We start from the raw sequence: 15331 nt of genomic DNA, 5'->3' as shown, positions 1-15331 counted from the left end.
GGAGGACCAACTCGAGTGGGAATTTTGAGACGTTTGAAGATATAAGAGAGATAAGTTCCAAAAGGTAAGGTTATGGCACTAAACAATTCTTTTCCTAATATCTTGGTAATGTTGTTAAACATGATCAAAGCAAGGTCAGGACGCCTATTATTTTGAAAACAATCAAGCCACCAATAATCAATGACTCAATGGATGACATGTTTTGAAATAGGCCTTAAAATCTTGGTGAGAATAAGGTGAAGAAACCAATAATGAAGATTAAGCTCAGAGGCATTCGAGTTAGGAATGACTAAAAGGCTAGAATCAAAGGATCTTTCTCACTAGAATCACCATCAGGAGGAAGTTTTAACAATTCTCCAAAGTTTTCAAGGGTGAGACGAATATGAGTATTCAAAATATAGGAGTTGATAGCAACAATGGTCTCACCGAAGGGGTCATGTTCGAGTAAAGCATTGTAATAAAAAGCTAGAACAAGGTTGGCATGGGTGAAAGAATGAATTTTAAAGAAATCAACCCATTACCAATCGATTACAATTTGGAGATAAGCAAAATTAAAATCGACTAAAGTTTCAAAATCTAGAGGAGAAGAAACGTTAACTTTTTGAGAAGTAAAATAAGGGTAAAAACGATTTCTCTTTTTGAGATTTCTAAAACAATCATTTTAAGACTCACTTGGGCCACTAGAGGGGTTAGATGAAGAGGCACAGACACAAGATCATTTCTTAATAGGCATGGTGACTAATAAGTATGCCTAGACACATTAAGGAACTTAGAGACTTGGTTCGGGAATTTTGTTGAACACCTTTTAGGCAAAGGTTTAGAGAAAATTTTTTGAAGCAATTTTTGGGTTGGTCAAACCCCCTGCATCAAAAACACAATATATATGTATCAAATTACCCCAATATCAAGATTAGAAAAAATAAAACAAATCAATTGTATTTTTTTTGAAAAATAAAAAGTTAAGTTTTTACCTTGAAAGTCTTAAAGGGATGAAAAACCAAGGTGAAAGAATTGGAATTCTTGATAATAAGGAGAGATGGGATGTTTTGTTTGATAAATTTTGGAGAGTGGAAGTAGGATTGAAAATTTTACATTTTGGTGTTGAGAGTTTTTGATGGTTTGTAAAACAGTTGAAGAGAAGTATGAAAAAGTTTTGCCCTGATTTGTTTTAAAAAACACTGTATAAACCCTTTTAAAAAACCTAAAGGTTTCAATAATTTTCAATACTTTTGTTAAAGTATTGATACTTCAATGCCCAAATTAGTTCAAAAGTGCAGAAAACTTTCCTGAACTTAGTTTTAAGGCCTAAGATGCATTAAACTGACTTAAAAGGCTATTTTTGTTATTTCTAATGATTTCATACATCTAATTGTGTAGAATTAAGGCATGATGCATATAAATCATAAAAAATCATAAAATTATCAAAAAGTGATCATTTTTTATCAAATAAAGTCTATTCAAGCATACTTAAAGGGAATAAAAAAATTTATACTAGACCAAATAGACAAGTCATGCAACTTTAACTACCCCTATCTATTTACATATGAGAACCATAGAAATCACTCATACATGCTTTTTCATTCAATTTTAAGCCATAAAACATGTTAAAAACATCAAAGTGTATAAAAGCATTGGAACACAAAATCAAGGTAAGGTAGTGATACCTAGTTCTCTCCTAAGTGTCCAAAACATTTATGTATCTAGTGGCTTAGGGAAAATAACAACTAATTGATGCAAAGTATCAACATGTTCTAGAACGATATCTTCTCTTTAGGCATGATTTCTAATGAAATGATGTCTAATTTCAATATGCTTGGTTATAGAATGTAGGATGAGAATTTTAGTGAGACAAATAACACTAATATTGTCACAGTTAATAAGAATAGTATATACATCAATTGCATAGTCCTTTAGTTTTTGTTTCATCCATAAAACTTGAGTACAACAAATACCGATGAAGATGTATTCCACTTCAATGGTGGACAATGCAACATTCTTTTAGGTCTTTGAAAACCATGATATAAGCAAGTTGCCTAATAATTGACAAGTATCGGAGGTGTTTTTCCTATTAAATTTGCAACCTCAAAAATACGCATCCAATGAGGTATGCAAGCTAAATGATGAGTCTCTAAGATACTAAAGGCCTAAGTTAGGGGTATCTCTAAGGTATCTAAAGATTCCCTTAATGGCATGTAAATGTGATTCCTTAGGACATATTTTATATCTAGCATACAAGCAAACACTAAACATGTTATTCGGTCTACTTGTGGAAAGATAAAGTAAAGAACTAGTCATTGACCTATAAATTTTAACATCAACACATTTACCTCCCTCATCTTTGTCAAGCATTGTAGAAGGGCTCATAGGAATAGCTTGTGGTTTGAGGATATCCATCCCCAACTTCTTAAGCACTTCCCTTGTGTACTTAGCTTGATTGATTAAGATGTCATCTTTCCTTCACTTGATTTCGAGCCCTAAAAATATTATGAACTCACCCATCATTCTCATCTCAAATTCACTTTACATTAACTTAGAAAATTCTTGACAAAGAAGATCATTAGCAACACTAAAAATAATATTGTCAATATATATATTTGTACTACTAAAATATCTTTGCCTTTTCTTTTAATAAAAAGTGTTGTGCCAACCTTCCCTTTACTAAAAACCTTTTCAGCAAGAAAGCTTGATAATCTTTCATACCATGCTCTAGAAGCTTGTTTTAAATCATACAAAGCTTTTGAAAGTTTGAAAACGTGGTTTGGAAATTTTGAGTCTTCAAAATCGGGTGGTTGTTTAACATACATTTATTCATTTATAAAATCATTTAGAAAAACATTTTTAACATCCATTTGATATAATTTAAAATCATTAAAGCATGCAAAAGATAAATTTATTCTGATGGCTTCCAATCTAGCTATGGGAGCATAAGTTTCATCACAATCTATCTTTTCCTCTTGAGTGTACCCTTGAGCAACAAGATTAGCCTTGTTCCTCACAATGTAACCATTCTCATCTAGTTTGTTTCTAAAAATTCACTTAGTACCTGTAGTAGATTGTTCACAATGTCTCTCAACTAAGGTCCACACTTTAATCCTCTCAAATTGATTTAACTCTTCTTGCATAGTTAATATCCAATATTTATCATCTAGTGCTTCTTTGATATTCTTAGGTTCTCTATATGAGATAAATGCAACATAATTACAAGTATTTCTAAGAAAGGATATAGTAGTTACCCATTTGGATGGATATCCCAAAATCTTATGATCCTTCACATAGTTGTACCCTCTTGGACGACTAACTTCCATTTCCTCTAGAGAGAGTTCCTTTAGAGAATCTTGTGTTTGTTCTTGGATATTTTCATTTGATTATTGATCAAATTTCTCATTATTGTTCAATGTTCTTATATCATCATCATCAACATAAGAATCCTTTCTAGGAAGGGAGTTAAGATCATCAAAAACAACATGTATAGACTCTTTAACTGCTAAAGTTCTGTTATTAAAGATTTGATAAACTTTAGAGTTTAAAGAATAACCCAAAAAAATTTCATTCATCACTTTTTGCATCAAATTTGCCAAGATTGTCTTTTCTATTATTTAAAACAAAACATTTGCAGCCAAAAGGGTGAAAGTAGCTAATGTTAGGCATTTTGTTTTTTAAAAGTTCGTATGGATTTTTCTTCAAAATAGGCTTAATCGTTACTCGATTTACGATATAACAAGCGGTGTTTGTGGCTTTTGCCCAAAAATATTTTGGCAAATTATTTTCGCAAAGCATGGTTCTAGCCATTTCTTTTAAAGCTCTATTCTTCCTTTTAACAACTCCATTTTGTTGAGGGGTTCTAGGTGCTAAAAAATTGTGGCTAATACCATTCGAATAACAAAAATCATAAAACCCAAGATTTTGAAATTCGGTTCCATGGTTGCTCTTAACACTAGAAATTGAGTAACCTTTTTCATTTTGATTGCTTTTTGAAAATGTGATTAATTTTTCTAAATTTCCATCTTTAGCACTTAAGAGAAAAACTCAAGTAAATCTAGAGTAATCATCTACAAGTACAAAAACATATTTTTTTTTCCACTCAAGCTAGTAGTTCTAATAGGTCCAAAAAATCAATATGAATCAATTGTAAAACTTTACTAGTAGACACATCATTGGTAGGTTTAAAAGAAACTATTTTATGTTTGCCTTTAACACATGCATCACAAATTTTATTTAAATCAAAATCAAATTTTGACAAACCTTTTACTAAATCATTTTTGGTCAATTTATGCAATATGATTAGCATGTCCTAATTTTCTATGTCATAACCAAGAAGTATTTTCATTTTTGGCCAAAAGAAAAATGTTTGAATCATGCTAATCAACTAAATAAACCATGTACATGTTTCATACTCTATGACTAACAAACACAATCTTATTAGAAACAGTGTCAATGTAACAACCCGATTTTGACCCTAATCGGACAAAGTGGTTTCAAGACCACAAATCTAAGTCAGAAAAATATTTTTAAATTATTTTTGGTATTTGCAGTATTGAATTAATATGTGTGATATTTTCGTATAAAAATTTGATTGTTTGAATGCTCAATTTGATAAAATGACTTAATCGCGTAAAATGAAAATTTAGAGGGTCAAACTTAAAAGCACCCAATTGTTGTTGTCTTTCAAAAATGAGAGTTTTAAATGGCAATTAGGTCATTTAGTAGATAGTGGGCGGCAGTGGTCAATATTTCCCTTAAGTTATATGTTTTATAATTTATTTAGTTAAAGTTAATTTAGTCATTAAGTAAATTATAATATTATAACTAAAAATAAGTAATGAAAAGATGAGTATTTCATCATTCTTAGCCGAATAGTTAAAATGAAGAAACCTTCCATGGCTTTTTAAAGTTTCGGCACTTCCATAGCAAAATTTAGGTATGTTTTGGTTTCGGTTTTTGATAATTTTTATGTTTTTGAGATCATTGTTTTGTACACTACAAGACCCATACTTTAATTTTAGAATTTGATGGTGATTTTGAGATATGAAATTGATGAAATGCTTGAGCTTTGTGATGGTTGATGATGAAATATGAAAGATATGTAAAGGATTAACATGTTTTGTCTTTGAATTTTTGGTGAAATTGAGTAATTAGGGTTAAAATTGTGAAAATAAATTTTTGAGGGCCTAAAATGTGAAATAAATTAAATGTGTGGATTTGTATGAAGCTTATGAATATTCAGCCCTAGCATAGTGTGGGCACATTTTGTGTATTTTGTGTTTTGTGTAAAAAGGACTAAATTGCAAAAAGTGTAAAATGTCAAGGGCAAAATGGTAATTTCCCATTTATGTATTTTTGGATTTAATTGAATGTTTTGATGAATAAAAAGGTTAAATTTGAGTATGTTTAGATCAAGAAATGAAGGAAATGGAATTGGATCGGGGAAAAATGAAAGTAGTCGAGTAGTCGATCGTGTCCGCCGATATCCGAGGCAAGTCAATTAGCAAGTAAATGTTATCTAAATTGAATATATATATATATATATATATATATATATACATTTATTTACCATAAATATGATAAGTTAGAACTTAAAATGTGTAAATTAAATAAAACCTTGTAATTTACCTATATTATAGCCGAATATAAGAATTAATATTAGTAAGTTGATGTTAATGATTTACGTTTCATGTATGTTAGATAAATATGCTATAAATTCAATGATTCGAGACAAATGGTGAAATAAATATACATAGATGTGTAAATTGAATGTAAGGTTTAATTCTTTGGATTGAATTTAAGTTATGAGTTAAAGATATGGTTCTAAATTATATTACAAGTTCTTGTAATAAAATTTAAATACTATGAATTACATATATTTTTGTGCGTATGGTTAGAACATAGTTATATACGTATATTCATGTTCTTGAGCTGGAAAATTAATGTATGAATTTTATAGGCATAAGGGGGTTCGAACATAGATTACAAAATCATTTGTGCTGGATGTAATGTTTTTTTTTAGTTATACCTATGTGGTCCGAATGTAAGTTTACTATGAAGAATCGAATATAATTCAATGTTACGGATATGCAGTTAATGAGTAAGACTTATGTAATTATAAATAAATATGCAAAAGATCGTCTTTGTATTTGAGGTTCTCAGGCTTGTGCCTAGCAGGCTTAATGCCGGTGTACGGAACCAGGCTTTAAGCCTAGCAGGCTATGTGCCGGTGAATTTATTTAAAACGTGTGTTCAGAAAGTTCTTGTTAATGTAATTCTAAATGTAGTCGGACATGTGAATGAATTATATCTGCATGTATGTATTAATTAAATGAATGAATAGAAATAAGGTAAGTTGTCTATTCGAAATGAAATATCATAAGTGTTTGTAATATTATAAGTTATCAATTTTATTTAGAAATATAAATTGGCTTAGTTGATAACTAAGCTACCATAACGAAGGCTTATATATATTTATATATGATAACTAAGCTACCATAACCAAGAGATGTATAATATCTTTATAAATAAGTTAATTGCTCTTTTATTTTATTTGTTAAATTTTATCTATGCTATTGACTTACTAAGCTTTAAAATGCTTACTGTATGCGTTTGTGTCTGTTTATTTTGTCTTACAGATTTTGAGGTGGTTACGAGTTCGGTATCGTCAGTAAAGCTTATCACACTATCGGATAATTACGGTATTTTAAGCTGAAATTTTATTGAAACTATGACATGTATAGACTAGTTTGAAATTGTTTCTTTTGAGAGTATATTTGTATTAAAGCCATGCGAATATGGCTTAATTAGCTTGCTATACTCGATTTTGGATCAGATTAAAGACTGCACATTTTGGTTTTGGTTTAACATTATAGGAAAATTGTAAGGTAAATGAATGTTGTGTGTGTGGTTTATTCGAACTAGATATGAGTTTAATATATATTGTAACACCCCTTACCCGTATCCGTCGCCGGAATAGGATACGAGGTATTACCAGATTTTACTGATTTTTTTTTAAAACTCAATATAACCCCTTTATAAATATCTAATCCTCCCTGCAAATTTTAAACCGAGACCAAGCCAACACAACCAATCCATTTCAACATATTTTCAAGATAGATTTATTGTATTCATAAGATAACCTCATCACATGCCAAAACCATAATTTGTTAGCCATACCAATGGCTAACCATACATTCATTCCACATTAACATCTACTTTACTAGCTTATACATGCCATTAATTTCCAAAATAAGTTTCTTTATGTACCGAGATCTTGAGGTTGATAGTGTGATGCTTCTCCGACCAAATCCGACCTCCGAGCTCTTAACACTACAAAACAGGGGAAAAAGAAACAGGATAAGCACTTTGTGCTTAGTAAGCTCATGTAACAAGAATTATACTTATCTAATATTTTTCATACAATGTAATAAACATTCATACACCCATTCCATACATTATTCCCCTATCATGCACAAACTCAACATTCAAATTAGTCCAATAATTTCCATGTATCAATAATTTATACCATGATTGATGAGCTCATCAATACCATGATTTCCATTTCCTTGTTATTTTTCCATATTTATCACGTTGAACTACTTGGAATTTCGATGGATTTTCAGAGGTACACTTTAGTGTACAATTTCGGGTCCGTCAATTCATATTCATGTGCGCACATTTCTATTTCAGAGAGCACACTCCCACGAACCTCATCCTTACAGCGGGATTACCAGTCCAGGCTAAATCCACTGTAATATAAACTCACAGAGTATTGTCGGGATTACCAGTCCAGGCTAAATCCCCTGCAATGGCAATTACTCTAATGAGCTTGGATCTGAATTACCAGTCCAGGCTAAATTCAGACCCTAATTTGGATTACCCGTCTGGGCTAAATCCATTTTCCACATATTCTTTGGGAGGGCTATATCAGGATAGGATCACCCGTCCGGGCTAGATCCTTTTTACCGTCAATTCCTTTTCAGAGATCCATCGAATTTTCCTTTCATTCAAACGAGATTTATTTCCTTTTTTCATCAAGTATATCAATACTTCATCAATTATCATACAATAAACATACAACTCATATTCACAACAATAACAAACATTTCAAGCATTTAAGAATATAATTCAAGTTACACGAACTTACCTCGATACTTGTTCGTAAATAAAAATCTACTAATCCCGAACTTTTTCTTTTCCTCGATCTAGCTTCGTATTTGAACTTTCTGGATTTGGTGCAAAAATTATGAAAAACCAACTTGAAGAAACCCTTAGGACGTTTTTGGCTGATGAGAATGCAGAAAATATGAAGAGAATTCTAGATATTCCACTTTAGTCCTAACTTTTAAAGTAATTTTTGCAATATTCCAATTTTACCCTTAATTCTTCAATTCTCCTGATTTTTCTCAACGTATGCCACCCAAAATATCTTCTTTTGGGATTATTTGCAATTTATGTTCCTCCTCATTTAACAATTGAGCTATTTAATCCTTCTAGTAACTTTTACACCTTTTCAATTTAGTCATTTTTACGTAATTGACTATCCAGACATTAAAATTTTCTAACGAAATTTTTATACCATATTACTAATATGTCATAATTATTTATAAAATTATTTTTGACTCGGTTTTACGAGATCAAAGTCTCGATACCTTATTTTTACCCAATTTCTTCAATACTTCCTTTTTCTAACTAACCACTAAATCGGTAAAATTTTTCTATCAATATTTTCATACTATTTTCCTATCATACCAATATTCATGCAAAAATATTAAAATGAATTTCTCTTTAAATCGGATTTGTGGTTACGAAACTACTATTCCAATAACCTTGAATTTGGGTCATTACAACTCTCCCCCCTTAAGGATTTTCGTCCTCGAAAATCTTACCAGTAAAGAGGTTAGGGTATTGTTTCCTCATTGCCTCCTCCGGTTCCCATGTCACTTCCTCTCTCCCGTGCTTTTGCCATAATACTTTCACCAAATTTATCTTTTTATTTCTAAGCTCATTTGTTTCCCGTGCTAATATCTTGACCTGTTCTTCATTGTAAGTCATATCCGGCTAAATCTCCACTTCTGTCGGAGAAATAACATGTGAAGGATCTGATCGATACCGTCGTAGCATGGACACATGAAAAACATTATGAATTCTATCGAGTTTCGGTGGTAACACCAATCGATAATCGACCGGTCCAATTCTTTCTATGATTTCATATGGCCCGATAAATCTTAGACTCAATTTACCCTTTCGACTGAATCGGAGAAATTTCTTCCAAGGAGACACTTTTAAGAATCCTTATCACCCACTTGAAATTCAATCTGTTTTCGTTTAAGATCAGCAGATGACTTCTGACGGTCGGAAGCTGCTTTTAGACTATCTCGAATCACCTTGACTTTTTCTTCTATTTCCCGAATCAAATCAACCCAATGTATCTTCTTTTCACTGAGCTCTGTCCAATATAACGGTGTTCTACATTTTCTACCATACAAAGCTTCATACGGAGCCATTTTAATACTGAACTGATAATTGTTATTGTAAGTAAATTCAATCAAAGGTAGATACCTCTCCCAATTACGTTCAAACTCTAATATACAACATCGGAGCATATCTTCCAATACCTGAATTACATGCTCAGATTGGCCATCTGTCTGAGGATGAAATGCAGTGCTGAAATACAACTGAGTACCCAAGGCTTCTTGCAATTTGTCCCAGAAACGAGATGTAAATCGGGGATCTCTATCTGATATAATGGAGATTGGCACTCCATGTAGCCTGAAAATCTCAGATATATATAGTTCAGCCAATTTATCTAGAGAATAATCCATACTTACCGGGATAAAATGTGCTGATTTTGTTAATCGATCAACGATCACCCAAATGACATCTTTCTTCTTCGGTGACAATGGTAATCCGGACACAAAATCCATAGTAATTCTTTCCCACTTCCATTCCGGTACAGTGATTGGCTGAAGTAACCCCAAAGGTACCTGATGTTCAGCTTGACCTGTTGACATATCAGACATCTTGATACAAACTCAAAAATATCGCATTTCATACCTGGCCACCAGTACATCTTTTTCAAATCATTATACATTTTATTACCTCCCGGATGTACGGACATAATGCCACTGTGTGCCTCGTGTAAAATCTTTTGTACAAGCTCTGAATTCTTCGGTACACATACTCTGCCTCTGAATAACAAAACCATCAGTCCCAATCTGAAATTCTGAATCATTACCTGACTAACATTGTACCCGTTTAACCTGTAGCTTCTCATCATTTTTCTGAGCTTCATATATTTGTTGTAGAAATGTCGGTTTAACTCTCAACTCAGCTACGACTGAACCATCATCAACCAAAGACAATTGGGCATTCATAGCTAGCAAAGTAAACAGAGATTTTCGGCTCAGAGCATCAGCTACAACATTAGCCTTACCCGGATGGTAATCAATAACCAAATCATAGTCTTTTATCAATTCAAGCCACCTACGCTGTCTCAAATTCAAATCTTTCTGTGTCATCAGATATTTCAGACTTTTATGATCAGTATAAATATAACATTTCTCACCATACAAGTAATGCCGCCATATTTTTAATGCAAATACAATAGCAGCTAATTCAAGATCGTGCATCGGGTAATTTCTTTCATGTGGCTTAAGTTGTCTCGAAGCATAGGCTATAACTTTACCTTCTTGCATCAAGACACAACCTAAACCATTTAATGATGCATCACTATAAATAATAAATTCTTTACCCGGTTCAGGCTGTACCAACACAGGTGCTTTCGTCAACAACTCTTTCAATCGATCAAAACTCTGCTGGCATTCATCAGTCCACTCGAATTTAACATCTTTCTGTAATAAACGGGTCATCGGAGAAGCTATCATAGAGAACCTCTGTACAAATCTCCGATAATAACCAGCTAAACCCAAGAAACTTCTAACTTCAGATACATTTTTAGGTGGACTCCAATTGACAATAGCTGAGATTTTACTTGGATCTACCCTGATGCCTTTCGCGGATACAATATGTCCAAGAAAAGTCACTTCTCGAAGCCAAAATTCACATTTACTGAATTTAGCATATAGCTGCTTTTCTCGCAGAATTTGCAACACAATTCTCAAATGTTCTGCATGTTCATTTTCATCTCGGGAATAGGCCAAGATATCATCAATAAAAACTACCACGAACCTGTCTAACTACGGTCTGAATATCCGATTCATCAAGTCCATAAAAACTGCAGGTGCATTAGTCAGCCCAAACGGTATAACAAGGAACTTATAATGCCCATACCTGGTTCTGAAAGCTGTCTTCGGTACATCTGACTCCTTTACTCGTAACTGATAGTAGCCCGATCAGAAATCAATCTTTGAAAATACAGTGGCACCCTTCAACTGGTCAAACAGATCATCAATCAGAGGCAATGGGTACTTATTATTTATAGTGATTTTGTTGAGCTATCGGTAATCAATACACAATCTTAAGGACTGGTCCTTCTTTTTTACAAATATGACCGGAGCACCCCAAGGTGAATGACTTGGTCGAACAAAACCCCTGTCAACAAGTTCTTGCAATTGTGTCTTTAACTCTTTTAATTTTGCAGGAGCCATACGATATGGAGCTATGGAGATTGGAGTAGTTCCCGGAATCAGATCTATAGAAAATTCCACTTCTCTTTCTGGTGGCAACCCCGGTAATTCTTCTGGAAACACATCAGAAAATTCACATACAACTGGCACTGTCTGTATCTTTGACTCAGATACCTTAGTGTCTAACACATATGCCAAACAAGCATCATACCCTTTTCTAACACACCTCTGAGCTGTCATCACTGAAATCACATTAGATAATTCTTCTGTCTGATCAGATTTAACCCGAAGTAATTCTCCATTCTGACACTTCAATACAATATATTTTTGTCTACAGTTTACTACTGCATCATGCTGAGTTAGCCAGTCTATACCCAGTATCACATCGAACTCATCAAAAGGAAGTAACATCAAGTTAGCCGGAAAACAAATACCTTTTACCATCAGTGGAAAATTTTTACAAACTTTATCCACCATCACAGACTGGCCCAGGGGGTTCGAGACTTTAACCACAAATTCAGTATGTTCAACAGATAAATTTTTAACAAGTGCAAGTTTAACACATATATATATATGAATGCGTAGAATCAGGATCAATCAATGCAGTAATATCAGTATCAAGTAAAGAAAATGTACCAGTAATAACATCGGGTGCTGAGGCCTATTCTCTAGCACGGATGGCATATGTCCTAGCAGGTGCTCGTGCCTCAGGCCTGCCTGCAGTATCTCTCGTAGCTCCTAGGCTACCACCGACCTCACCAGATGGTCGAGGTGGTCTACCCCTCAAAACTGGATTACTCGGCTTTGATGTCTGTTCAGCTTCTTTTTCACCCCTTTCTGGACAATCTCTGAGGAAATGATCAAAAGAACCACATCGGTAACAAGCCCCGCTCTTTAATCGGCATTCGCCAAAATGAGTTTTATTACAATACTGGCATCTCGGCTTAGGGGTACCAACACTGCCAACACTGGTCACTGATAGAGTAGAAGGTTTTGGATTAGTACGCTGAAAACCTCGCTCTCTACCCGAATACCCAGTGGCTGAGGTAAAACGATCCTGGTATTTCTTCAATTTCTTTGAAGCAGAAAACTGAGATTTTTCCATCGATCTTTTACTGAAAACCCGAGCTTCTCTTTCAGCTTGTTTCTTTTCTTTACTTAGTTCTTCTGCATTATAAGCTCGCTCTGCAATAGTAGCAAACTCTCGGATTTCAAGAATCCCGATCAGTAGCTTAATTTCTTCATTCAACCCTTCTTCAAATCGTTTGCACATTTCAGCTTCTGATTGTACCCATTTCCGAACATATTTACTCAATCGGACAAATTCTCTTTCATACTCAGATACCGATCTGTTGCCCTGTTTCAGCTCAAGAATTTTTTTTCTCTTCTGATCAAGGAACCTCTGACTGATATATTTCTTTCTGAACTCGGTCTGAACGAATTCCCACGTGATTTCTTCTTTCGGAACAACTGAAACTTTAATATTCCACCAGTGGTAAGTTTTATCTTTTAGCAATGATACTGCACATTTCAGACACTCTTCTGGTGTGCAAGATAATTCCTCCAAAACCCGAATAGTATTCTCTAACCAAAACTCAGCTCGTTTGGGATCATCATTAACTGTAGCTCTGAATACCTCTGCCCCATATTTTCTAATTTTATCAACCGGAGCTTTCCCTTTTCTGATAGATTCGGCACCTGTACCCTGCAGAATCTTGGGACCCGATAGAGGAGGAGGAGGAGGGGGAGCTTGAGTTTGCTACACTACAGGGTTAGTTCTTATATACTGAGTAAACCATTCATTCATCATTTGATAGAATGTCATTTTAGCTTCTTCATTTTGGTCCCTTGTCTCGGACCTTCTACTACTAGTAGCTTGACTTCTTTTTTTGTTCAAATAGGAGCATGACTCTCGGCTTCCTTGGGTTAAGCTCGGTCGGCAGACATTTACTATAAGAAAATCACATTTCAAATGGTCAGGAGATATCACACTATCAATAATAATTTAAATGGCATGTATAGCGAATCTCATATTTACTACGTCGGCCCGAGAACCGGCTAAACCGTAGCTCTGATACCAACAAATGTAACACCCTTACTGTGTCCGTCATCAGGAATAGGATACGAGGTATTACCGATTTTCTTGATTTTTTAAAACTCAATATAACCCTTTATAAATATCTAATCCTCCCTGCAAATTTTAAACCGAGACCAAGCTAACACAACCAATCCATTTCAACATATTTTCAAGATAGATTTATTGTATTCATAAGATAATCTCATCACATGCCAAAACCATAATTTGTTAGCCATACCAATGGCTAACCATACATTCATTCCACATTAACATCTACTTTACTAGCTTATACATGCCATTAATTTCCAAAATAAGTTTCTTTATGTACCGAGATCTTGAGGTTGATAGTGTAATGCTTCTCCGACTAAATCCGACCTCCAAGCTCTTAACATTACAAAACAGGGGAAAAAGAAACAGGATAAGCACTTTGTGCTTAGTAAGCTCATGTAACAAGAATTATACTTATCTAATAATTTTCATACAATGTAATAAACATTCATACACCCATTCCATACATTATTCCCCTATCATGCACAAACTCAACATTCAAATTAGTCCAATAATTTCCATGTATCAATAATTTATACCATGATTGATGAGCTCATCAATACCATGATTTCCATTTCCTTGTTATTTTTCCATATTTATCCCGTTGAACTACTTGGAATTTCGATGGATTTTCAGAGGTACACTTTAGTGTACAATTTCGGGTTCGTCAATTCATATTCATGTGCGCACATTTCTATTTCAGAGAGCACACTCCCGCGAACCTCATCCTTGCAGCGGGATTACCAGTCCAGGCTAAATCCACTGTAATATAAACTCACAGAGTATTGTCGAGATTACCAGTCCAGGCTAAATCCCCTGCAATGACAATTACTCTAATAAGCTTGGATCTGAATTACCAGTCCAGGCTAAATTCAGACCCTAATTTGGATTACCCATCCGGGCTAAATCCATTTTCCACATATTCTTTGGGAGGGCTATATCAGGATAGGATCACCCGTCCGGGCTAGATCCTTTTTACCGTCAATTCCTTTTCAGAGATCCATCGAATTTTCCTTTCATTCAACCGGGATTTATTTCCTCTTTTCATCAAGTATATCAATACTTCATCAATTATCATACAATAAACATACAACTCATATTCACAACAATAACAAACATTTCAAGCATTTAAGAATATAATTCAAGCTACACGAACTTACCTCGATACTTGTTCGTAAATAAAAATCTACTAATCCCGAACTTTTTCTTTTCCTCGATCTAGCTTCGTATTTGAACTTTCTGGATTTGGTGCAAAAATTATGAAAAACCAGCTTGAAGAAACCCTTAGGACGTTTTTGGCTGATGAGAATGCAGAAAATATGAAGAGAATTCTAGATATTCCACTTTAGTCCTAACTTTTAAAGTAATTTTTGCAATATTCCAATTTTACCCTTAATTCTTCAATTCTCCTGATTTTTCTCAACGTATGCCACCCAAAATATCTTATTTTGGGATTATTTGCAATTTATGTTCCTCCTCATTTAACAATTGAGCTTTTTAATCCTTCTAGTAACTTTTACACCTTTTCAATTTAGTCATTTTTACGTAATTGACTATCCGGACATTAAAATTTTCTAACGAAATTTTTATACCATATTACTAATATTTCATAATTATTTATAAAATTATTTTG

Source organism: Gossypium raimondii, chromosome 11, assembly GCF_025698545.1.
Source record: "Gossypium raimondii isolate GPD5lz chromosome 11, ASM2569854v1, whole genome shotgun sequence".
Classification (NCBI taxonomy): Eukaryota; Viridiplantae; Streptophyta; class Magnoliopsida; order Malvales; family Malvaceae; genus Gossypium; species Gossypium raimondii.
This window is presented reverse-complemented; position numbering follows the sequence as displayed.